General features: G+C 38.1%; 1 long non-coding RNA gene across 1 annotated transcript; it reads left to right on the forward strand.

The window, feature by feature from the left end:
- Positions 1-23,100: 23,100 nt before the first annotated feature.
- Positions 23,101-24,578, forward strand: LOC104219228 (uncharacterized). Its single transcript, XR_709217.2, has 2 exons — positions 23,101-23,526; positions 24,313-24,578. It is a non-coding gene; the product is annotated as an uncharacterized lncRNA (long non-coding RNA).
- Positions 24,579-25,755: the final 1,177 nt, after the last annotated feature.

Raw genomic sequence — 25,755 nt, forward strand, 5'->3', positions numbered from 1 at the left:
GACTAACTTTTGTGTCCGAAACAAAATATACAAAGGAATTAATACAAAAGTTTGGCATGAGCAGTGCTAAAGCAATTGGTATACCAATGAGCCCTTCAACAAGTCTTGACAAGGACGAAAAAGAAAATCATGTTGATGAAACTAAATATTGTGGAATGATTGTCTCTTTGCTTTGCTTGACTGCCAGTCGACCAAATATTATGTTCAGTGTGTGTAAATGTGTCAGGTTTCAGTCAGCTCCTAAGGAATCGCATCTGACTGCAATAAAGAGAATAATTCGTTATCTCATTGGAACTATTTCATATGGACTATGGTACCCATGTTCTAATAATTTTAAGCTTGAAGGTTTTTCAGATGCTGATCTTGCAAGTGATAAGGAATATAGAAAGAGAAGCAACTAAACATTTCAATTACTGGGAAAGGCATCAATATCATGGAACAGTAAGAAATAAGGCTCAATTGCATTATCCACAACTGGGGCAGAATATATTGCTATTGGACAATGTTGTGCATAGTTACTATGGATGTCTCATCAACTAGGTGACTATGAACTATTTTTTAAACCTATTCAAATATTGTGATAACTCTAGTGTCATATGTCTATCAAAGAATCATGTGCATCATTCTAGGGATAAGCATATAGTTCTTAAACATTATTTCATTAGAGATCATGTCCTTAAGGGAGATATAGAATTATCATTTGTTTGCTGATCAATTAGCAGATATTTTTACTAAACCTTTACTTGAAGATAGATTTTGCTCCCTAAGAGAACTACTTGAAATTATTTCCCTTGATCATAAAAATTAGGACGTATGTGTTATTTTTAATTCTTGCGTGTCTAATTTTGTCAGTTTTATTTTCTCTGTAAGTACGCATTAATTAAGCCCTTCCAATTTCCCTCACTTTTCCATCAATTGCAGCTTTCAAGAGAGGAAAATCAATCATCATGACCCTTCAGTGACACCCTTTCCTTTCCTGTAGTCAACCGTCAAAATCTTTTCTTTTTGATCCTTTGAACCATCCTCTCTTGTCTTCATTGTTCTTATCACTCATAAACCCTTCTTCAAAATCTTCCAATGGCTAAACACTCCAAGAATCCATCTGCCTCCATAAGAAAAAGTACTCGTTCTAAGGGAAAACCCTATTCTCAGCCTCCAGAACAAGTAGACCTAGGGTCTGACCACTAAGAAGGGTTTGCCTCTTCTCAGGCAGAACCATCTGACCACTCTCACCGAATAGGAGAAAAAGCTCTTGTCAAAAAGGCCCATGGAAGAACCCCTTGAATTTTTTACCCACAAGAAATCCAAAGTAGACCTCTCGAGTTCACTAGAATTTGACCTCAATTTCTGGGATACCCCAAATAGGGATTTCTTTGTTTCTCTCAAAGACAAGCCCATTGCTCATGGAAAAGTAAGCAATCTTGATGACATGGAAGCCCTAAATTGTAAGGTAAAGGATTTTCTTGTTTTTCAAGGATGGTATAAATTCCTCTTTGTACCCTCCCCCAAAGTTTATGAACCTTCAGTGAGGATGTTCTATGTCAATCTTCATTCTTGCAAGCCTGATAAATTAGAATCCCTAGTTCTAGGAAAACGTATTGTCCTTGATTATGCCATATTTGACTCAATTTTTTTGTGTAAGTGCTCTGGCTTTCCCATGTTTTTCAAAAATACTTGGCCTGATGACTTTGAAATTTCTTTTGACCAAGAAAAACGTTTTATTGCTGAGTATCCATCTGATTTCCTTCCTAACCAGTTAGGTCCCAGTGATGTTAGTTTCGAAACTCGAGTTCTAGCCCACATTGTTGCAACTACCCTTCTTCCCCGCACTGGCTCATTCTCCACCTTCTCTCAGCAAGACATCTTTCTTGTCTACTCTCTTGTGTCTAAACTTAAGGTTAAACTGTCTTCATGGGTCATCAACTTCATGATTGAAAGTGTTGGTGATCCCACTAGTCTACCCTATGGTATGACTATCACCAACATCTCGGAAGGCCATAACATCTCTATCTTAGAATACCCATTTGTCCCTATTTCAAAGTCCTACAACTTTAGAACCTTTGCCAGTATGGGGTATGTATGTGTTAAGGGTTCCTAGGTAAAGAAACATGAAGTCTAAGTCAAGCATGTTCAGCTTGATTCTATGATCAAAATCTCTATTTTCCATCATACTGTAAGTAATCTTGATCTTGTAGAAAAATTGACTGCTATTGACAACAAGTTGACCATCATCAAGGTCCTTCTTGCTGCAACTCAATCAATGTTTGGGGACATCTATTCCATCTCCAAAGAGACAAGGTCTGATATTTCAAAGATAAGGGTCAAAATTCTCAAACTTGAAGAAAACGCAGTCAAAGCCTTCAAGGAAGTATATGACAGGATTGATAGGGTGACACTATCAGCTAATGCGAGCTTTGAGCGTCTAAAAAAGGTGATTTGCAATACTCTCACTTATTTCTTGCGTCGTTAGTTGTGGATGTTTCAGACAATTTTTTTGCCAATTTGCTATTTTGGACTAGATAACTAGTCACTGCATATTTTCTTTACTTTTGCTAAACTATGCATGCCTATAATTTGCAAATATTTGCCAATAATGTATTTCAATTGTATATATGTATATCCCCTCTTTGCTGATGCCAAAAAGGGAGAGAAAAGATATAGTCATACATAGTAGGACAAATAGCAGCACTTGTTGAGGGGGAATCGACTGAAACATATGCAACGCTTGCACTTATTGAGGGGGAGTCAATTGAAGTATATGCAGCGCCGACACTTGTTGAGGGGGGGGGGTCGACTGAAGCATATGCAATGCTTGTTGAGGGGGCGTCGACTACAGCAAAGCAAGTCAACATGGAAGTAAATTTTTGTTTATATATATTATTTTTGACATCATCAAAAAGGGGGAGATTTTAAAATATGAGTTTCAATGATGAAAAATCATATATCACGTTTGTGCAGGATCGCAAAGAATCAAACAAATAAATCAAGATTCCCTATCATTCAAGCATGGACTAAGGAAACAATCTATCAATAGAAGTAAAGGAAAGGAAAAGTATCAGTGATTAGCTATAAAAAAGGAAGAAGAGGCAGAAATCCAGAAGAAGAATCAATCAATGATTTGATAGATGATTGAAGGAAGCTAATATAGGAAGGTCCCAAAGTCAAAGGAAAATAAGAGTGCAAAGCTCCACATTGGAAATCGTTAAAGCCCAAAATCAGGGGATCCATCATCAATCACTCAAGTAATAGAAGATCTGCCCAGCGGAAGAAAAGCCTGTCAAGGACACAAGTCAAGGAAGATCAACGGAAACCTGACCTTATTCTTAGAAAGAATCAATTTACAATTCGGTTCAAGGATCAATTCCCTTGGGCTTGTGATCTCTCAAGATTCACGACAATCAAGAGCCAAGAAGGCCTCACGAAGTATATATACATTTGCTCCAGGCTTGATGTAGATATACTTTGAACGATCTATTATCACTCCTTTTGTTCTACTCCAAACAAGCATTGTATTTTTTTTTGGATCAGTTGGGTATTTAGTGAGATAAGAAAAAGAGACAAATATTGGTGAGGCATTGTATCAAGAAAATAAAAGTGACATAGAGACTAAGTTTTTGGTATAAAGCTACATCAACCATCTTGTACTCGAGAAACCTCAAACACTGAAAGAGATCACCCTTACAACCCAAGGGGACTGGATAGGATTCACATTGAATCCGAACCAGTATAAAAATCCTGGTGACTTTATCTCCTGCATTTTATTTTTGCATTACTATTATTCTGTTCTTATCTCTAGTCAATTAATTGCTAAAGTAGTCAACTACTTATAATACTAAAAATAAAAATCGACAATTCACCCCCTCCCTCGTACTTTCATATGTATATATATATATATATATATATATATATATATATATTGGAGTATGTATTTAACCGTATACAATTGATGTATAATCTACGGGGGTGGATGTAACATGACGTGTAGCATAAATTTTGTATGTAAAAATTCATTATAATTGCAACAAATATTAGATATGAACCCATAATTTTAGAAATATAATGAGTTCAATGCTAAGAATTTTAACATTGAACCTATAAAACTTTTTGGATTCGTCTGTAATAAGCTTTATATACCGATTAAAAAATTAATAGGAAATTCAACCCACTATTTCTGTAAAGATCCTTTTCTTGGCTATAATGTCATCTTTCAAACCAAGCTCTTGGTGTCTGCTTTAGCTTGCCGGAGTATTTTTCGTGTAGGCCCATTAAAGGGAAAGTGATTTCTACTAGAATTTATTCATTCCCTGATCTCGAATCCAAAATCTTTGATTAAGAATGAAGAAATCCTATACATCTCACTCTTAATCCATTTATTTCACTGGTCAAAGTTTTCACGTGTTGTTAGAAAATGGAAACCCTTTTTCATTTATAGTGGGGGTCCCAATTATAGCTAAACTCCCGATACTGGAAAACTTAGTTGATTCTATTGCTATAATGAAATATTTAATGCTATTAAAATGTTTTGCTAAAGAAAACCTTAGACTCTTAATCAAAGTTTTTGTAATTAGCCTGACTACAATATAATAGTCACCGATAATTTGGGAGTCTTGTTTAGAAGTATGCTAATCAGTCCCCTGCAGAGTTTAAAATATTGATTCTTTGTTTAAGATGTGGGTTTCTATATTATAGTAGTTTCACTATAGAAAATGATCAAGTGACGATTGAGAAGTTTGATAGAGAAAATATCATGAAGAATTTTTTTAATTATATGCCAGCTTACTAGAACACAATATTATACTTGATGCCTTTTTCTATGATCGTTGATGTGGATTTGAAAGTGAAGTGAGTAACTCTTAACTGGAAAATAATTTTATTGCAAGCCAATTAATGATTGGGATATTCATTAATATGGAAGGGAAAGATAATATAATGAATATCCCTTACTTAGAAAGATGTATTTTAATTAAGACTAGATAATCTTTAATAAAATGAGGTAGGTATATGTTCTACCCCAATATATTAATTGACCTTGACATTTATAGCTCAAGTTGAAAAGAAATACATTACTAAAAACAACATGAACCTATTAATAATCAAAAGGAGAAGTTTTCCCATGTAGAAGGAGAGTTTTGGAGCAACGGTAAAATTGTCTCTGTGTGAGTTATAGGCCATAAGTTCAAGTCATGAAAAAAATTATTAATACTTGTATTAGGGTAAGTTGTATACATGACACCTCTTGAGGTGCGGACCTTCTTGACGAGCATGAAACACAACATAAAATTAATGCTCGATAGCCAAAGATAATATAGTTTAATTATCGTCGCCACAAAGATTGAATTAAAATAATGTTCAAGTATTTTTTGGCTTAAATGCTATTCATGATGATTAACACTTTGATTGGAATGTTTATGAATAAAAATTAACTATTAAACTAAAGAGATTAACAATTGATCACGAAAAGATAAGATTTGTGCAACACAGAAACAATCAATGGGAGAAATAAAGGTCACGACAGGATAGGTGCAAGATAGCTATTCGGGATCTAACTCTAGCTCATTTGACTCTACCGTTCTAATGATTCTCACGAACTCACGATGATTAGTTCAATCGTATAGCCAAGACTCCTTTATCGATTAAATCCGAACTTTACGAGGCAAACTAATATAAAGCAATGTGAAGATATGCAGAACACGTTAATGGATTAGTCTTTAGGAAAACGTCTCTCGAATATTCTCCTAACTTGATTTAATCAATAATTCAACAAGCTTTTATGATTACTTAAAAGAATAGCTGACTTAAACAAAACAAAATAATGCAAAGATAATCATCCAAAATATTCCTCTTTCGATTAAATAATTTGATGAACAAAATTGCAACCAAGTCAAAGCTCCATAATGCAAAGAACTAGAGTTAAAATTCACAAATATCAATCAAAATACCGTATCCGTCAAATCCTAAAATAAAATACTCCATAATCATGGAGAAAGTCATCACAAATAAAGTTGAAGAATAAGAAAATATAAATTCAATCCAAACTTGGGTGCTGAGCTGAGGAAAGAATGATGAATCATTGTGCCTTAGAGTCTCCAATGCTCTTTCAATCTTCTGTAGGTCAAAAGTCCTCTAAAAATCTTGTTTTTGATGTATTTATACCATGTAGGAACAAACCCCAGTTGAAACTACCCTTTCCAAGACAAAATAGGACAATTGGACCGTGAAAAAATACTGGCGCGGTGCGCCATGCGCCGCATTAGTGATGATCTTCAGAGAGTTGATTTTTTTTCATTCTACAGGAATGTTGCACTAGCACCCTGGCGCGGTGTGTATTTTTTCTAGAGTAATTATTTTTTCCTTAATTTTTAACATCCAGACTTGGTCCTCGGACCCTGAACACTATTCCATCTTAATTCTTTGGGCTTCTACTCAGACTTCAAAGCTTCAATTCATCTATTTTAGCTCCAAACTTGGCTCCACTCGAAATCATATGCTACATAACATAACACACGTAATAAGTACAAAGTACTAGCAATTAGGCTCAAATACAATCAATGTGTAGTAACTATAGTGCAAAATATAGTGAAAACATGAGTTCCTAGCCTACCATCAACACCTCACACGTATATCATTGCTCATCTTCGAGCAATCAAACTACACTTCAAATAAAAATGACTTTTCAAACAACTTTCCTAACTCATCATGCGAAGAATATTTAAAGCAGACTAAGCACAAGACCTTAATATCCTAGCCTCAAGACTCTACTCAAAAGTGTCGCGTATTTTTCACAACCTGCTCACTTACTCTAACACAGAGGCCAAAGACGTTACCTTTTCTTCACAAGTCATATGCCCTTACACAAACAATAGAGAGTAGTTCCATACACAATAAAGTTCAAGAACATATAGGAACTCAATATAGAAAGAATTCATTCACTCTTAGAATTAAGATTCATGTGCCACATAAGACGTATCATAGGCTTTCCCTTAATGTAATATTTTGCTAGTTTCAGCTCATTCAATCACGAATCAAGTAGGACTTTATTTGGTTGTAATGTAGGCCACAGGAAGGGTAAGATACATTTGGATATAGTGATTGTACCTACCTAAGCACTTTAATACATATAATTCCTAATCTAAACCCCACAGTTGGTTTGAACCAAACCTCAACCTTCACGACATAATAACATAAGTCTCCCAATTTCTTTAAGCACAAACAAGATGAGAACTACCAGTAGCAAGAAATTTTTTCTTTCTAATACATGCACAACACTTTTTTTTCTTTTCAAGATTCCATTTTTCTTTCTCAAGTAAATTCACTTTTGTTTTTTCAATTCCTTACACGTAACTTTCACAAATTTTCAAACATTGCACTTTCTCCATTTTTCTCAGTTTCACTCAAAAGCCAATCATACTTCTACTTACCTTTTAACAAGCTCATCATAATTACAAGTGCTCAGGAAAGGTAAAGATTCAAATAGATAATCAATTCAAATAAAAAAGGGGACAGGCTTGCAGTATGGATGCCAAAGAAATAGGATTGCAGGCTTAAAGGGGATAACTAGGATACATATGAACTGGTGGAAAATCAAGCATATATTTGGCTCCACAAAGAAACGCTTATGTCACGTCCTAGACTGAACAAGACTGTTATTTCTTTTTGCAAACACACGGGGCAAGTTCTACATCAACTAACACGCACAAAATATCAACAAAAACCTCAAACACATACAATGGCACATAACTCACTCAGGATCACATTTATCCCGATTCTCTAGTCAAAGCAATTAAGCAGGGTCAAAATCAAATAATTTAAGGCACTTATAGATGAGTCAAGAAATGAGCCTCGACGTCATAACTAAAGCACTCACTTCTCTCAAGACACAACAAAGTTAAGACAAGTTATCTCCATTTAACACCATAGCACAAGACTTCTCTATTCCTAACAAAAAATCTAACTACAACCGGTTCAAACAAAACCTTGAAAAATAACCGTGCATAATAAAAAATCAAGGGGGAATTGTTACACTACCTAAAAAACAAAACAAAAACGAATGGAAATTTTTTTCTTCGACTTTAATCCCTCAAGAAGACAGTCAAGGAAAGTCATCATCGGGAAAAGTCAAATTTTAAAAAAAAAATAACGAGAGCACACACGAAGACAAATAGAAAAAAAGACAAACACACATACATATATTTACATCCCCACTCCACACTTTAAATTATGGCATGTCCCTATGAAACAAAAATACACATCCATAATCAAGACTCTACTAGACATGGCTCATAGACAATCCCTAGGACAGACTTGCTCTGATACCAAGTTTGTCACGACCCAAACTGGAGGGCCATGACTAGCACCCGACCATACTTGCCGAGCACCAACGTACATTTCATCTAACCTTCATTATTATCTTTTAGGGCTGACGAGATCAATATAAATGGTAGACCTGGATCATGGACAACCAGCAATAAAATATGACGGCATGAACATACATAGCAGGGGATGACCAGACAATCAAGAAACTACATATAAGGTATGAGCTACCACGCTACCATGAAAGACTATACAACAAAAACCAGCCGACAAGGCATACCAAACTATACATGAGTCGACACTTGTCTATGAGCCTCTAAATGAACATAAGTGCTGCAACACAGCCGGAACAGGGTCCCGACATACCCATAATATCTATAACAGAAGTGCATACCAAGACCACGGCAAGTCCGGAGAAGGGATCTCGCCAATCACCGCTGAACTGGATAGCCTACTGTGGTGGGAGAGCTGCACCTGCCTATCTATCAGGACCTGCAGCACGACATGCAGCATCCACAAACAAAAGGACGTCAGTACAAATAAAGTACTGAGTATGTAAGGCAGGGAACCATAAATACGAACAGTAATGTAAGTAGGGATAGAGAATATACAACCTGGAAAATCTGAGTACCTCTGAGGGCTACTGACATGCAATGCATGATACATATGTATGTATATATAAACTTTTAAAACATACACCTCTGTGGGCATCATCATCATCATATCGTACCCGACCATAATAGGCTCGGTAAAAACATACCCGTCCATCATAAGGCTTGGTAGAATCGTACCCGACCACGTGGAGCTCGGTAAAACCCAACTGATCAGTGGTTGCACAATAGGTGCCGTACCCGGCCGACTATAGCGTGGCTCGGTAGAGTAAAATAGATATATATATATATAATGCATGCTCGACTCATGGAATCACATTCTAAACCTTTTGGAGTGACGTAAGGTCGGTATCCTCTGTACACGTTATTAGGATCAACTCTTCATTACGAACCTTATAAGAATCAGGAAGTACCAACAACATTGATAACATAAGAATAAGAGAAGCAACATTAACATCAATCGTTCCATAAGAGGGAAAGCAATGTAAGTACTGCTAGCTTCTAAGAGTAGAGTATCTTTGGAAGCTCGTTCATTACATTATGTACAATCGGAGTCGTGCAAAAGAAGAAAAGGGATAGCCTCACATACCTTGTATATACTGCCCCAATCACAAGCTATGCAATTGTCACAACTCCTTAGTCTACAATAAGAGAAACGATACTATCGTTATCATTTAAGCGTCATAACTATTATGTATCGACCACAACCTATTTTACGTTGAAACGGACAGCACCTCCCCTATATATATGACTTCACACCATTCAAAACAATCACCAAACAGCCCAAACAACATCAATAATAAACATATTGAGCCTCCCAAAACAGTCCACGCACAACCTTATTACATCATACATACGACGACCACCGTAGTCGTGTCAAACGACCCGGAAATGTTACGAATCACTATCAGCCTACAACCCTACATATATATGGAGTTACTACACACCCTTCCACCTCCAAATATCTACAAAATAGTAGTAAAACACACAGCCCAATAGTAACACAAAACAGTCCACAAAACAGTCCACTACAAGTGAATAACTCGAACTCACGGCTTCCGATCACCGTCCCGTGAGTTCTTACATGCATAGAACGAATTACCATGAATTCACAGCAGAGAAAAATGTATGAAATATGGAAGTAACTTACCTTACTTGTTGGATAACTCAGCCCTTCCCTTGGTTCTTCAAACTCTAGGTTTTACCTTCAAATAGAACTTGAAATAGAGGGAAAATCGATTAGGGTTTGTGTGGGATTTTTGGGGAGGAGTTGCAGGGGTTAACTTTGGTTTTGAGGGTCTGAAATATGGATGAAATAACTGAGTTCATAACCCCTTAAAAGTCCTCTCTTGGCCGACTTTGGTCTTTTAATTTTGTCCTATCATTTTGGCAAGTAGGTGATGCACCTACTTGTCATCTACCAATCTGCGCAGGCTTGCAAAAATATGAATATGTCTATACTCCGAGATCGTATTAACAAATGGTTTAATGCGTTGAAAACTAGACTCGTAGATCATTAATTTTGTGTGTAGATAACCCCATAATTCCTTGTAAATTAGGAGAAAAGCGTAGAAACATTTAACCTAATGTTTAAGTAAAATTATGAACCTAAGTTGCGACAACGTTTGTCGACTTTTGTTTCATAACTCATTTGACTTCAAGACTTATGATACGGATATTATATGATTCAAACACCTTAATACATGACGTTGAGTGTATTAAGAACCTCTAGGTTTACCTGAAAATACGAGTTACCACATCCTTGATTCATTTAACTTCTAATACTTGTTAATCACCCTTGTATCACTTAAGACCAATAGGATTAACTTCTTATCATCTCAAAGGTAATTCCTTCTTGAATTTATGTTAACTAATATATGGCATGAACTAACGCGTGTGGTTATGGGTTGTAACACCCTTCCCCCTTAGGAACATTCGTCCTTGAATGTAAGGGTTCATGGGGAGTTTAAATCATTGTGGATTTCGGTCAAGTTTCTCCCATAAATAGAGGACAACCTTGCAAGCGGTTAACTCAACGTATGGCCTTACAAGAGTATGCAAAGAATTATAGACATGTACATTATCTGCATATCGCCATTTTGTATTAAGGAAGAGTATTCTCAAGTTATTGCTTACCTCATAGAGCCATTTTACCTTCCAATGTATCATGTGTTCCACCAGCATCCTTGTTATCTTCATTCTGGAATAGGTATGGGTATTTAGACTTCATCTCCTCTTCTGCTTCCCATGTTATTTCTTCCATATTCTTGTTCCTCCACAATATTTTGATGGAAGCTACATCCTTTGTTCTCAGCTTGCGGACTTGTCGATCTAATATAGCCAATGGCACTTCTTCATATGATAGGTCCTCTGTAACCTGTACATCTTTGATAGGGACGACTCGAGAAGGGTCTCCAATACATTTCCTCAACATAGATACATGGAATACCGGGTGGACAAATTCCAATTCGGATGGCAATTCTAACTCATAAGCAACCTGTCCAATCCGTCGAAGAATTTTATACGGCCCGATATACCTTGGACTCAGCTTACCTTTCTTCCCAAAATGCATAATACCCTTCATTGGTGAGATCCTCAGGAAAACCCAATCACCAACCTCAAACTCTAGATCACGACGTCGGACATCAGAATAAGATTTTTGCCTGCTTTGTGCCGTCCTCAATCGCTCCTGTATCACTTTCACCTTCTCAATAGCTTGGTGAATCAAATCTGGCCCATATAATTCTGTTTCACCGACTTCGAACCATCCAACTGGTGATCTACATCTCCTCCCGTATAGTGCCTCGTATGGGGCCATTTTAATACTGGAATGGTAGCTATTGTTATAGGCGAATTCTATGAGTGGAAGACGGTCATCCCAATTTCCCTTAAAATCTAGAACACATGCTCGTAGCATATCTTCCAGTGTCTGAATGGTACGTTCAGCCTGTCCGTCAGTCTGCGGATGAAATGCAGTGCTGAGATTCACTTGTGTGCCTAAACCCTTCTGAAAAGACCTCCAAAAGTTAGCTGTAAATTGAGCTCCTCGGTCTGATATAATAGATACCGGCACACCATGAAGCCTAACAATCTCCTTGATATACAACTTCGCATAATCTTCAGCCGTGTAAGTTGTCTTAACTGGCAGAAAATGGGCACATTTTGTAAGTCGATCAATTATCACCCAGATGGAGTCAAACTTATGATAAGAGCGAGGTAATCCAATAATGAAGTCCATATTAATCACCTCCCATTTCCAGGTCGGAATCTCTATATTCTGAAGCAATCCACCGGGTTTCTGATGTTCTATCTTTACTTGTTGACAATTGGGACACTGGGCTACAAATTCTGCAATAGACTTCTTCATGTTATCCCACCAATACTGCTCCTTGACATCATGATACATCTTTGTCGAGCCGGGATGGATGGAATATCGGGATTGATGAATCTCATTCATAATCTTCTCTCGCAACCCTGCCACATTAGGCACACATAATCGGCCCTGGTATCTCAGTGCCCCATCTCTTCCGATCTCAAAAGCCATACTTTTACACTGCTGAATGCTCTCTCTTAATCGTACTAAGATAGGATCTTCATATTGTCGTGCTTTTACCTCGGCTACCAAAGATGATTCTGATGTATTCTGTACAGTAACACCTCCGTCATCAGAGTCTAACAATCTGATTCTCATATTGGCTAGCTGATGAAGCTCTTTAATCAACCCCCATCTACCTGCCTCAATATGTACTAAGCTTCCCATTGATTTACGGCTGAGAGCGTCTGCCACAACATTGGCTTTACCGGGATGATACAATATCTCGACGTCGTAGTCTTTCAATAATTCAAGCCACCTACGCTGCCTCAAATTCAACTCTTTCTGCTTGAAGATGTATTGTAAACTCTTGTGATCTGTGTAGATGTCAACATGGACGCCGTATAAGTAGTGCCGCCATATCTTCAAAGCATATATTACTGCAGCCAATTCCAAATCATGGGTTGGATAATTCTTTTCATGCTTCTTCAATTGTCTTGATGCATAAGCAATCACCTTCCCACGCTACATCAATACGCACCCCAAACCTATACCTGAGGCATCACAATATACCACATAACCTTCTGTTCCTTCAGGAAGAGTGAGCACTGGTGCGGATGTCAATCGATTCTTCAGCTCCTGAAAACTATGTTCACAAGTGTCAGACCACTGGAACTTGGTAGCTTTCTGTGTTAACTTAGTCAATGGTGATGATATAGATGAAAACCCTTCCACAAACCGCCTATAATATCCTGCTAGCCCTAGGAAGCTGCGGACTTCTGATGGTGTTGTAGGTCTCGGCCAATTCTTTACTGCATCGATCTTCTGAGTGTCGACACTAATACCCTCGTCAGATATCACATGGCCAAGGAACGCTACTGAGTTCAGCCAAAATTCACATTTGGAGAGCTTAGCATATAACTTACGATCCTGAAGCGTCTGTAATACTATCCGCAAGTGGCCCGCATGTTCTGCCTCCGAACGAGAATATACTAGAATGTCATCAATGAATACAATAACGAACACATCAAGATAGGGCCTAAATATAGTATTAATGAGATCCATAAAAGCTGCTGGGGCATTTGTTAGCCCGAACGACATCACCAAGAACTCAAAGTGCCCATATCTTGTCCGGAAGGCCGTCTTTGGAATATCCTTCTCCCTAACCCTCACCTGATGATACCCTGAACGTAAATCAATCTTAGAGAAATACTTGGCACCCTGGAGTTGGTCAAACAGGTCATCAATTCTTGGAAGTGGATACTTGTTCTTTATAGTAGACTTATTCAACTGTCGATAGTCGATACACATCCGTAACGACCCGTCTTTCTTCCGCACGAATAGGACTGGTGCACCCCAAGGTGAAGTGCTAGGCCTAATAAAGCCCTTATCCAGCAAGTCCTTCAACTGCACCTTCAACTCTCGCAACTCTGCCGGGGCCATTCTGTATGGAGGAATAGAGATCGGTTGAGTGTCAGGCAACACATCAATGCTAAACTCAATCTCCCTTTCAGGAGGAAGGCCTGGGAGTTCATCTGGGAAAACATCTGGGAATTCGTTGACCACAGGGATTGATTGTAAAGTAGGCGGTTTCGCCTCCGCATCCCTAACGCGAACGAGATGATAAATGTAACCTTTTGAGATCATTTTCCTTGCCTTAAGATAGGAAATAAACCTACCTTTCGGTGTAGCAATGTTCCCTTTCCATTCAATGATGGGTTCACCCGGAAATTGGAACCTAACCATCTTCGTACGACAGTCAACATTTGCATAGCATGAGGCCAACCAGTCCATTCCCATTATCACATCAAAATCAACCATTTCTAACTCAAATAAATTTGCCGAGGTTTGATGACTACAAATCATCACAGTGCAACCTCTATATACCCTTCTAGAAATCACAGAATCTCCTATCGGAGTAGATACCACAAGGGGTTTACTTATCAATTCAGGTTCAATGCCAAACTTATTAGCCACAAAGGGTGTAACATATGATAATGTAGATCCTGAATCAATCAGCGCATATACATCATAAGAAAACACAGATAAAATACCTGTAACAACATCTGGAGATGACTCGAGATCCTGTCGACCTACTAGAGCATAGGTTTGATTTTGACCACCCCTCAAACTCGGCACTGCACCTCTACCTCTACCACGACCTGTCTACTGCTGAAAACCGTGTGCTGGAGGTCGAACTGATGAGGAAGAAGTAGACACAGATCCAGTCGGCTGAGCCATACCATCACCTCCCCTGTTAGGACAATCTCGCATCATATGGCAAGGTTGTCTGCAAGAATAACATGCATCAGAACCTCGATGGCACAGTCCAAAGTGGGCCTTGCCGCAATGATCACAACGTGGTGTTGTGGGTCTCGTCTGACTAGTATCCCTGTAATGTTGCGAGCCTGATGCCTGCGAACTCTGACCTGGACTAGAATAGTTAAATCGATCATATTGAGGCCTCTGAAGCTGTGGGGGAGCACTAGCTACAGGTGGCACCAAACTCCTCGAAGACTGGGGCCTGACGCTGCCTCTGAAGTCATTAGAATACCTTGCAAATCTCGCCCTCTTATGTTGGACCCTATCCTGCTCCCTATCTGCCCTCTGCTGGCACTTACAATCCTCTAGGGTCTGGGTATAAGCCTGAATACGGGAAATATTCATGCCCTCCACCAAGGAGGCTGTCGTGCACTCATTTATCAGATGTGGTCCCAATCCGTTCACGAACAAATGCACCCTATCACTCATCTCGGCCACCATATGGGGAGCATACCTTGCTAAAGAATCGAACTACATACTGTACTCTCGCACACTCATATTCCCTTGTCTAAGGTTCAAGAACTTATCAGCTCTAGCTCGTCGTATCTCAACTGGTAAGTAGTGACGAAGAAAGGCCTCAGAAAATTCCTTCCATACAGCTGGAGGAGCGTTCGAACCCGTGGATCTCTCCCAACTATCATACCAGAGAACCGCTATATCCCGTAGCCGATAAGAAGCCAACTCTACTGCCTCTGTATTACTAACATGCATAACCCGAAGTGTACGATGAACCTGGTCAATAAAAGTCTGCGGGTCCTCCTTGGGGTCTGATCCGGTAAACACTAGAGGGTCTAAATTAATAAAATCACGAACTCTCGTACTAACTGGTTTCTCAGCAGCACCTGTATTCTGCCTCTGAGCCTGAGCAGCTACCAAGCTAGTCAATAACTGCAAAGCACTCCGCATATCCTGGTCTGTAGTGCCAGACGGAGGAACTGGAGGTGCTAGGTGCCTCTTAATATCCTCTGGAGGAGACGGGGTAGATGAGGTATGAGACGACATCTCACTCTGAGTCTCACTTTAGCCTGCTCTAGCTTGGGGCACCTGACTGGTACCCTCTCCCGCAGCTGTATCAAGTCGTCTACTAATTGTTTGCTTCCTAGTCGAAGGCATCGCTGAAAGAAAACAAGGTGAATATTAGAGACAAACACTTACGACTCAACTCTACGCACGATCTAGATTCAGGAAGAAGGTAACAACCCTAGATGTCATGTAGCCTCCTGATTATAAATGTGGCGCGCTACACATCCATAATCAAGACTCTACTAGACATGGCTCATAGACAATCCCTAGGACAGACTTGCTCTGATACCAAGTTTGTCACGACCCAAACTGGAGGGCCATGACTAGCACCCGACCATACTTGCCGAGCACCAACGTACATTTCATCTAACCTTCTTTATTATCTTTTAGGGCTGATGAGATCAATATAAATGATAGACCCGGATCATCAACAACCAGCAATAAAATATGACGGCATGAAGATACATAGCAGGGGATGACCAGACAATCAAGAAACTACATATAAGGTATGAGCTACCACGCTACCATGAAAGACTATACAACAAAAACCAGCCGACAAGGCATACCAAACTATACATGAGTCGACACTTGTCTATGAGCCTCTAAATGAACATAAGTGCTGCAACATAGCCGGAACAGGGCCCCGACATACCCATAATGTCTATAACAAAAATGCATACCAAGACCAAGGCAAGTCCGGAGAAGGGATCTCGCCAATCACCGCTGAACTGGACAGCCTACTGTGGTGGGGGAGCTGCACCTGCCTGTCTATCAGGACCTGTAGCACGACATGCAGCATCCACAAACAAAAGGACGTCAGTACAAATAAAGTACTGAGTATGTAAGGCAAGGAACCATAAATACGATCAGTAATGTAAGCAAGGATAGAGAATATACAACCTGTAACATCTTAGTACCTCTGAGGGCTACTTACATGAAATGCATGATACATATGTATAAATACATAAACCTTTAAAGCATTCGCCTCTGTGGGCATCATCATCATCATATCGTACCCGGCCATAATAGGCTCGGTAGAATCGTACCCGGCCACGTGGAGCTCGGTAAAACCCAACTGATCAGTGGTTGCACAATAGGTGTCGTACCCGGCCAACTATAGCGTGGCTCGGTAGAGTAAAATAGATACATATATATAATGCATGCTCGACTCATGGAATCACATTCTAAACCTTTTGGAGTGACGTAAGGTCGGTATCCTCTGTACACGTTATTAGGACTAACTCTTCACTATGAACCTTATAAGAATCAGGAAGTACCAACAACATTGATAACATAAGAATAAGAGAAGCTTAGAAACATTTAACCTAATGTTTAAGTAAAATTATGAACCTAAGTTGCGACAACGTTTGTCGACTTTTGTTTCATAACTCGTTTGACTTCAAGACTTATGATACGGATATTATATGATTCAAACACCTTAATACATGACCTTGAGTGTATTAAGAACCTCTAGGTTTACCTGAAAATACGAGTTACCACATCCTTGATTCGTTTAACTTCTAATACTTGTTAATCACCCTTATACACCCTTTGTATCACTTAAGACCAATATGATTAACTTCTTATCATCTCAAAGGTAATTCCTTCTTGAATTTATGTTAACTAATATATGGCATGAACTAACGCGTGTGGATATGGGTTGTAACAACACACATCCATGATGAGATTTTCTTCTCTGACTGTTTAGGGTACACCCCCACACTTGTCATGCTTACCCTCTCCAGCTTGCTCCTTTAAGGCCTTTGCCTTGACTTCAAAGTATACAGTCAACTCATCTCTATGTACCCATATTGCTTCCTTCATCTTCAACACCACTCTTTCTTCTCCACTTTTAGTATGAGATGCCTTTCCTGAATATCCAGAATAGCTCTACCATTAGCCAAGAAAGGTCTCCCTAGAATAAGAGGGACCTCCTTACTCTCTTCCATGTTCACTACGATGAAGTCCATAGGGAACCCAAATTTGTCCATCCAAACTAGCATATCTTCCATTATTTCTTCATGTATTATTGTGGTCTGATCTGCTAGCTGCAAAGACACATGTACAGATTTGATTGCTCTAATTTGTTTCTCAAGTTTCCAAAAAATAGAAAAAGGGCATAAGACTAATAGAAGCACCTGAATCACACAAAGATTTTTCAAAGTTGTTACTTCTTAAAGAGCAATGTACAGTGAAACTCCCTGTATCTCCACACTTTTGAGGGAGCTTATTTTGCAGAATAGTACTACAATGATCTGTGAGCTTGACTACCAATGTCTCTTTCACTTTTCCCTTGTTGGATAATATCTCCTTAATGAACTTGGTATATGTTGGCATCTGTGAGATCACCTCTGTGAAAGGTAGATTAAATGCACCTACTTGAGTAGTTCTAAAAAACGCCCAAATTAGTTGCCGAGCTTCTCTCTTCTTTTTTTCCGTGGGAAAGGTAGAGTAGGCATATATTTTCTTTCCTCAATCTCCTCATTTGATGTAAACTAAGAGTCCACCAAATTGTAGGGGAAACTTGGTTCTCTATTTGGTTTCGCAGAACACACACACAGTGGTAAGTAAATATCACAATAATATTTTACGTGAAAAACACCCAGCTCACGAGATTAAAAACTTCGACCTACACTCATAGGATTTCAACTTCACTAAACGAGCAACTTTAGATTACAACCTATTGTAACCTAGGAATTAAACTCTTAATACCTCACCTACTTGCAATAACTATATTTCAAGCCTCTTTATAATAACTCTATTACAAAGCTAACCACTTTGACTAACTCTAGTCAAACACAAACACAAGGTTTATAGTTTACAAAGGTATCCTACGAGATGCTTCTAAATATGCTGAGTAGGAGATACAACTGAATAACTATCACGACCCGAATCTCCCTCCGTAAGATGTCGTGATGGCACCTAGTCTCTAAGACTAAGTAAGCTTAAGAGTTGCGGATATATATATATATATATATATATATATATATATATAAAGTTGGAAAACCTCCACTCGGCATATACAAGTAAAACTAGCAATCTTGAGCAAAACAACTCCCAAAAAATCCAGTAGTCACAAGTTATAAGCTCTAAGGAAAAATGCTCTAACTGTCTCTATACATCAGTGTTTAGAAAAATAATAAGAAGAAATAACATATAGGATAGAGGGAGACTTCAAGGTCTGCGGATGCTGGCAGATATACCTTGAAGTCTCTGAAAGCCACAGCAAATACTCTCGACTAATAGCGGGGCTGGTAGGAGATACCTGGGTCTGCACACAAACCATGTGTAGAAGAGTAGCATGTGTACACCACAATGGTACCCAGTAAGTACCAAGCCTAACCTCGGTAGAGTAGTGATGAGGTCAGGTTAGGGCGCTACTGGAATATAATAATTTAAGGCAGAAAATATAGAAATATAATAAGAGACTGGAAATTTAACAAGGAGAGATTACAGAAAGATAACAGCACAGCACATAGGGATAAATAACAGGGGCGCCCCCGAGATACCATCTCGTAGTCCCAAAAGTAAATTCTCAATAGGGGATCTCCCGAGGTACCGCCTCGTAGTCCCAAAATTAAAATATACAATGGGGATCTCCCGAGGTACCGCCTCGTAGTCCCAAAAGTAAAGATGCGACAGGGGATCTCCCAAGGTACTGCCTCGTAGTCCCGAAAGTAAATATGAAACAGGGGATCTCCCGAGGTACTGCCTCATAGTCCCAAAAGTAAACACACAAAAATAAATACAGCAAGAAATCATACAGTTTAAGACTAAATACAAGTCAAGGAAAACGCAGGAAATCAACTAAGCATGTTGTACATGTTTCAAATAAGCAATTAAGACACATAGACAGGCAATATTAGGCTAAGCAGGATAACTACACATGTTGGTATAACTCAATTAAGATGTAACATGTTACTTCTCAGTAATAATCAAATTTTACAATAATTAGTCTGTGTATGCACTCATCACCTCGCATACACGATACTCACACATCACTGAAGTATCATAACAGTACCAAATCCCAAGGGGATTTTCCCTACACTAGGTTAGGCAAGACGGTTACCTCGAACCAAGCTTAATATATTAGTAAGAATGCCTTTCACGACTTTCTGACTTCGAATGGACAAAATCTAGACAAAAGCAATTACATACCATGAATATAACTTTAAGAAATTAGTTTAATTAATGAAATCAAGACTTTAGCAAGAAATTAGAAAATCGCCCCAAAAGTCGACATGGGCCCACATCTCAAAATCGGGTAAAAGTCACAAAATATGAACACTCATTCAACCACGATTTCACTATTTGTAATTACTCAAATCTGATACCAAAATCTCAATCAAAACCCAAAAATTCGGTTGAAGAACTTTCCAACTTTTCCGCCAATTTTCTCAACCTAAATCCTTAATTAAATGATGAAATTAACGATAGTTTGGTGGAATATAAACAAAAACGAGTTAAGAATAATTACCAAATAGTTTCCTCTGAAAATATCTCAAATTATCACCTCAATCGGAGCTCTCAAAGTCTCAAAATGAAAATGAGATCAAACCCTCGTAATTTCCTCTTTTCTACCCAGCGATTTTGCTTCAGTGAGGGGATCACTGCATCTGTGGTTCCGCACTTGCGGAAAAACCATCGCAGGTGCGGACTTCACTTAAGTCCACAATTCCACTTCTGCGAACAAAAGGGCCACACCTGCACGCACGCTTCTGCGGAATACCTCCGTTTCTGCAATCAATGGTCTTCCTAACCTTCTGCTTCTGCGTTCTATCTTTCGTAGAAGCGACTCTGCTTCTGCGGCCTTCCCGTCGCACCTGCGACCATAGGAAAAGCTTCTCCAGATCGCACCTGTGATCCTCCTCTCGCACGTACGAGTCCGCACCTGCGGCCAACCCAACCGCAAGTGCGATGACACCAGAAGCTGCAATGCTTCAGCGATTCTCACAAGTCCAAAATGAATCTGAAAATGATCCGAAACAAACCCGAGGCCCCCGGGGCCTCAACCAAAGATACCAACAAGTCCTAAAACACTATACGAACTTAGTCGAGCCCTCAAGTGACACTAAACAACAATAAAAATACAAATCGCACCCCAATTAAAACTTAATAAACTTTGAAACTTAAACTTCTACAACCGATGTCGAAACCTATCAAATCACGTCTAATTGACCCCAAATGTTGCACTCAAGTTCCATTTGACATTACGAACCTAGTTCAACTTCCGAAATTAGAATTCGACCCCGATATCAAAAGTCCACTCCCGGACAAACTTCCCAAAAATTCAACTTTTGCCATTTCGAGCCTAATTCAGCTATAGACCTCCAAATCACAATCCAGATATGCTACTACGTCCAAAATTACCCTGGAGCTAACCGAACCGATGAAACTCCATTCTGGAGTCGTCTTCACAATTCCAAATACGGTCAAAATCTTAGAACTTAAGCTTCCATTTTAGGGACTAAGTGTCCCAATTCACTCCAAAACCAAAAACAAAACCTCCCGGTAAGTCATATAAGCATAAAATGATACGGGAGAAGCAGTAAATAAGGGATCGAGGTTAATACTCCCAAAACAACTGGGTGGGTCATTACAATAACATTAATAAAGATAAAACAATACTAGGGACAAACAATGTACCCAATGCTGGGGTTTGGTCATTCGTTCTGTTGATGCTTTATTCTTGAATGCCTTGGAGTAAACAAAGGCGGTTGCACACTTGAGAGTAAAATATGTTTTAGGGTTTGCAAGTGTGTATAATCCCTTGCCTCATATTTATAATATATAAGTAAGGTCACTAGGATGATGCAAGCAAGTATCCGATACACAGCATGCTTCAACAGTGACTTCTGTTGTTGCGTGTGTAGTGCAGCAGCTTTAACAACTGTAAAGAGTCGACTTGTACTATGACTGGAGGAACTGATAGTCATCTGTTCCCTCTACCATTCCCTTAAATGATTTTATTGGAACTTGTGCCAGACATTTGACTTGTTGTTCTAAGCACGAAGAGGCGTTGTATCTGGTTCTCATATGAAGTTTGTTAAATCATCAAAATAAAAAGGAACATAACTTATCAATTTTCCTCTTTTGATGATGACAAACTTAAAATTGAAGTTTCCCATGAGAACCAGATCTTCATAGTGTTCCCCTGCAGATTAGCCATATTCCCCCTGAGAACCTGTTTCTCCCCTTCAATTTTCTTTCTTTTTTTGGCATCATAAAAAGAATTTTACAAGTAAAACAAAAAGAAGTCCAGCAAAGTTAACTCATGCAACTTGTGTGCACACAACATGGCTAAAACAGAACACAAGAGTATAACATGCATAGAAAAAGGACTAAGATATTCATTAAATTTAAAGAGAAGAAAAACAAGCAGTAGTACCATCATTACAAATATCCACAAAATAAACACTAAAGTACCACAGTCATAGAGAAAAGATATCAAAACAGGACATTGGGAATAGAACGGGAACTAATAAACTGGATACTGACAATGGGACAAATTAGAGGGCAGTGAAAGAGGAAGGGAAGGATGAAGGGGCAAAGGCTTTGAGGGGAACATCCACTCGAGCATTAGAAAACTGATGCTCATTGATCCACTGTTCTTTCAGGTTCCCAACCTATTTCCTCAGCATTGTATTATCAGCTGCCAAGCGGGCAACTTTTTCACCCTAAACGATGCTAGAACTAGGTTCATCTATGGGTTGATTGAGCTTTCCCTCAAAAATGGCATCCTGAGCCTTTAGCCTCCTTATTTCCTCATTAGCAACACTCTGAGCCTCAATCAACTGAGAAATTGTAGAACTGCTACCTGTGAACACCTAATTTTTGCACTATTTTACACACCTCCTAAAGTTATTAGTGTTTTGTTATTTTAATTATTTTTCTCAATTTTTGTGACTTTAATTGCATATTTCCTATCATAAAATACTAAAACAAAAAAATTGTTCTTTCTTCATTTATGCATTTTAAGAATTAACTAGTTGTTCAGTTGGTGAATTAATCTAGTTAATTGATCATTAGAATAAGTTATTTAATTAATTTATTTGTGTAAAATTAGTTTAATAAGTAGGATTAAGGAAGAAATTTGGCCAAATTTGAAAGAAAAAGTGTCCAAGAGTGCAAGATAAAGGGTTGCCATTGAAAGGGTCTGAAACTACGTAGTTTTGCCTCAAAACTACGTCGTTTCACTAAATGAAACAAGATCAAATCATACCCATCAATTCCATCTTGATCCAATGGATCTCATTCACTCTTGGCTTAGGTATTTAAAGCCTTAAAAATCTGAAAATTGTCATCATTTTCACCCATAATTCTTTTCTCCTTCTTCTGTCTTCTCTCTCTCTTCACTCTCTCTACGCCGCCCCAGCTCCGCCTACCGCCGCCGGTGGACCACCTCCAAATACCTCCAAATTCACACCATGTAATCTCCACAACTTCCTCTTTTCATATCTCCAAACCAAATCCATCAAAAATCCCTCAAACTCCTTGAATTTTAGATCTAGGAAACTTTCCCGTCACCTTTTTGCCCAAATTCTTGAAGTTCCAACACTACCGCCCTACAATACCTACATCAATGGATAGAGCTCCCCAAGACCTAGCTATTGATGCCAATTTTACCCTAAAAATCCGGCGACCAAAATCCGGCCAAATTCCGGCGACCTTCCCGAACACCCTCTTTGGGCATACCACCATTTTTTCGGCCACTTGAATTATAAAATGGTAAAAATCCTATTCTTTTTTGTGGCTGTTTTTTCTATTTTATTTTTATTTTTTCAGATTTTATTTTTGTCTATTATTAATTATTTTAGCATTAGTTTTTGAAGTTTGAAATGTTAAATTTTCTGTTTTTGCACTTGTTGAAGTAGTAAAATAGTTTTGTGTTGATAAAAGTGAGGTAGTGAAAAATACTTAAGAGTATATGGTACTTGTTTGGTTGTTTATTTACTGCTTCAAGTCTCTTTGAGTATAACACTCAAAAGTCAAATTGTTTGGTAAGAAAATATAGACCTTTGGACAGTGTTTGAATAAAAGTCTGTCTTTGAATAGTGGAGAGCAGACTTTGTTTGAAATACTTGACAAGATTTGAACCAGAAAGTCTGGCATTTTGAATTTAAGAGCAGATTTTGTAGAAAAATCTGTCAAAAAAGATTGATTTTTAATTTTTTTAAATAGCTGATTGTTTTTATAGGAGGACACTCCATCTTACTGAGAGAGCTCGACACACAAAAAAAGAGAAAAAATCAGTAGCTATAATATCTTTTAGCAGCTTTTGTGAGTTGATTATTAAGTGAAAAACTTGTTTAAGAAAAATAGAGTAGTCTTGAAAGATTTTTCTGGAATTACATAATTGTACTGTTTTCCTGGGGTATTTCTAGTTTATTTTCTTGGGTTTGAATCTGCCGGTTGTCGCTGTTTTTTGCTGTTGTTGCTGCCCGTTTAATTGTTTTGTTGTTGATTTTGGAAAGAGCTGACTCTGCTGTATTTGTTCTTCTTTCTGCTGTCCAGGTAATTTTCGGACCATGTAAACTCATAAAATCGAGTTGGAATGAAAGATAATGACGCTGGGAAATATTAGTAGCTTTATCCTTCTATTGTAATTCATTTTTATATGCTCTTGAATGTTTGATAATGTTATAACGATTATGTTAGTTAATTAAATTGTGTTAAGCATCTTTAATTATTTTTATTTTTGCAAAGCATTAGATATAATTCCACTGGCATTTGGTTGTCTGAAAGGAGCATATATATTAAAATTTGAACCCTTGTAGCCATGTTTGTCCCTTTGTTATCACCAAGCTAAGTTTTTATTATAATTATTATTATTATTATTATTATTATTATTATTATTATTATTATATTTTAGGGTCCCAATAATCTTTTTTTTATCTCTTAAAAAATACTTATTTAGTAAGGTAGTTAAGTTGTAGATTAGAAAGACAATCTGTAAACTTATTTTTGTAAATAGTTGGCTACGGATTGCAAATAGCAAGATATGGCCAAATCTGTAACATAGCTTTAAAAGGCCATATCTGCAGATTTAAAGTCCAAAAGCATATGGGCTTTTGGATTTTGTCTTGGACATGAGCCCATTTGACTCCATCAACCCAATAGTGGGCTGCCTCATTCAATGTCAAGACAAGCTCACATCTTACTAGTTTTAAGCAATGTCAATTGATAATTTTCTCTCATTACTCTCATCTTTTAAATTAGTATTCATAACCATAATTTTCTCTCATTAGTTAAGTTGTAGATTATTATTCAAATCTTTTCTTTAATTTTTTTTAAAATAAATAAAAACGGACATAAGAAAAGCATAAAAATCAAATAAACCACAGTTTATCCAAGTTTAATTCAAGTAAAATGTAGTCAATAAAGTGACCGTTCTAGAACCACGGGACTCAGGGATTGCCTTATACCTTCTCCCCGGTCAACAGAATTCCTTACCCGGACTTTATTTTCGCAGACCAATAATAATAGAGTCAAACCTTCCTTTGAATAGGGATTCAAATAAAAGGTGACTTGGAACACCAGTAAAAATCAATTCCAAGTAGCGACTCTATAAATAAAATAATCTCTACTTCAAATTTGTCACTTTAATTGGAAAAGCTCTTTAACCCACAATCTGTTACATTTTGCACACTTCTCTTGGAGGGGTAAAAAAAGGGTATGACAGCTCTGGCGACTCTGCTGGGGAAAACCAGAATTCGAGCTTGTACATGTTGACTTTTATTTGGTTTTATTAATTTTGTATATGCTGTGATTTATTTGGATATAATGCGCTACTTGTTTGCTTTTTACCTCTTTGATATTTTTGAACGGTACGTATAAAATGTCTTCTCACGCACCCCCTCCGAGTCTTCTTGAATTAAAATTGGGTATTTGCTTGACATAGCCCGCTTTCTTTGAGATAGCCGAGGTGTTTGTCACCCGGTGAAGGATTTTAGTCAC

The sequence above is a fragment of the Nicotiana sylvestris genome, chromosome 10 (genome assembly GCF_000393655.2).
Source record: "Nicotiana sylvestris chromosome 10, ASM39365v2, whole genome shotgun sequence".
NCBI classification, from domain to species: Eukaryota; Viridiplantae; Streptophyta; class Magnoliopsida; order Solanales; family Solanaceae; genus Nicotiana; species Nicotiana sylvestris.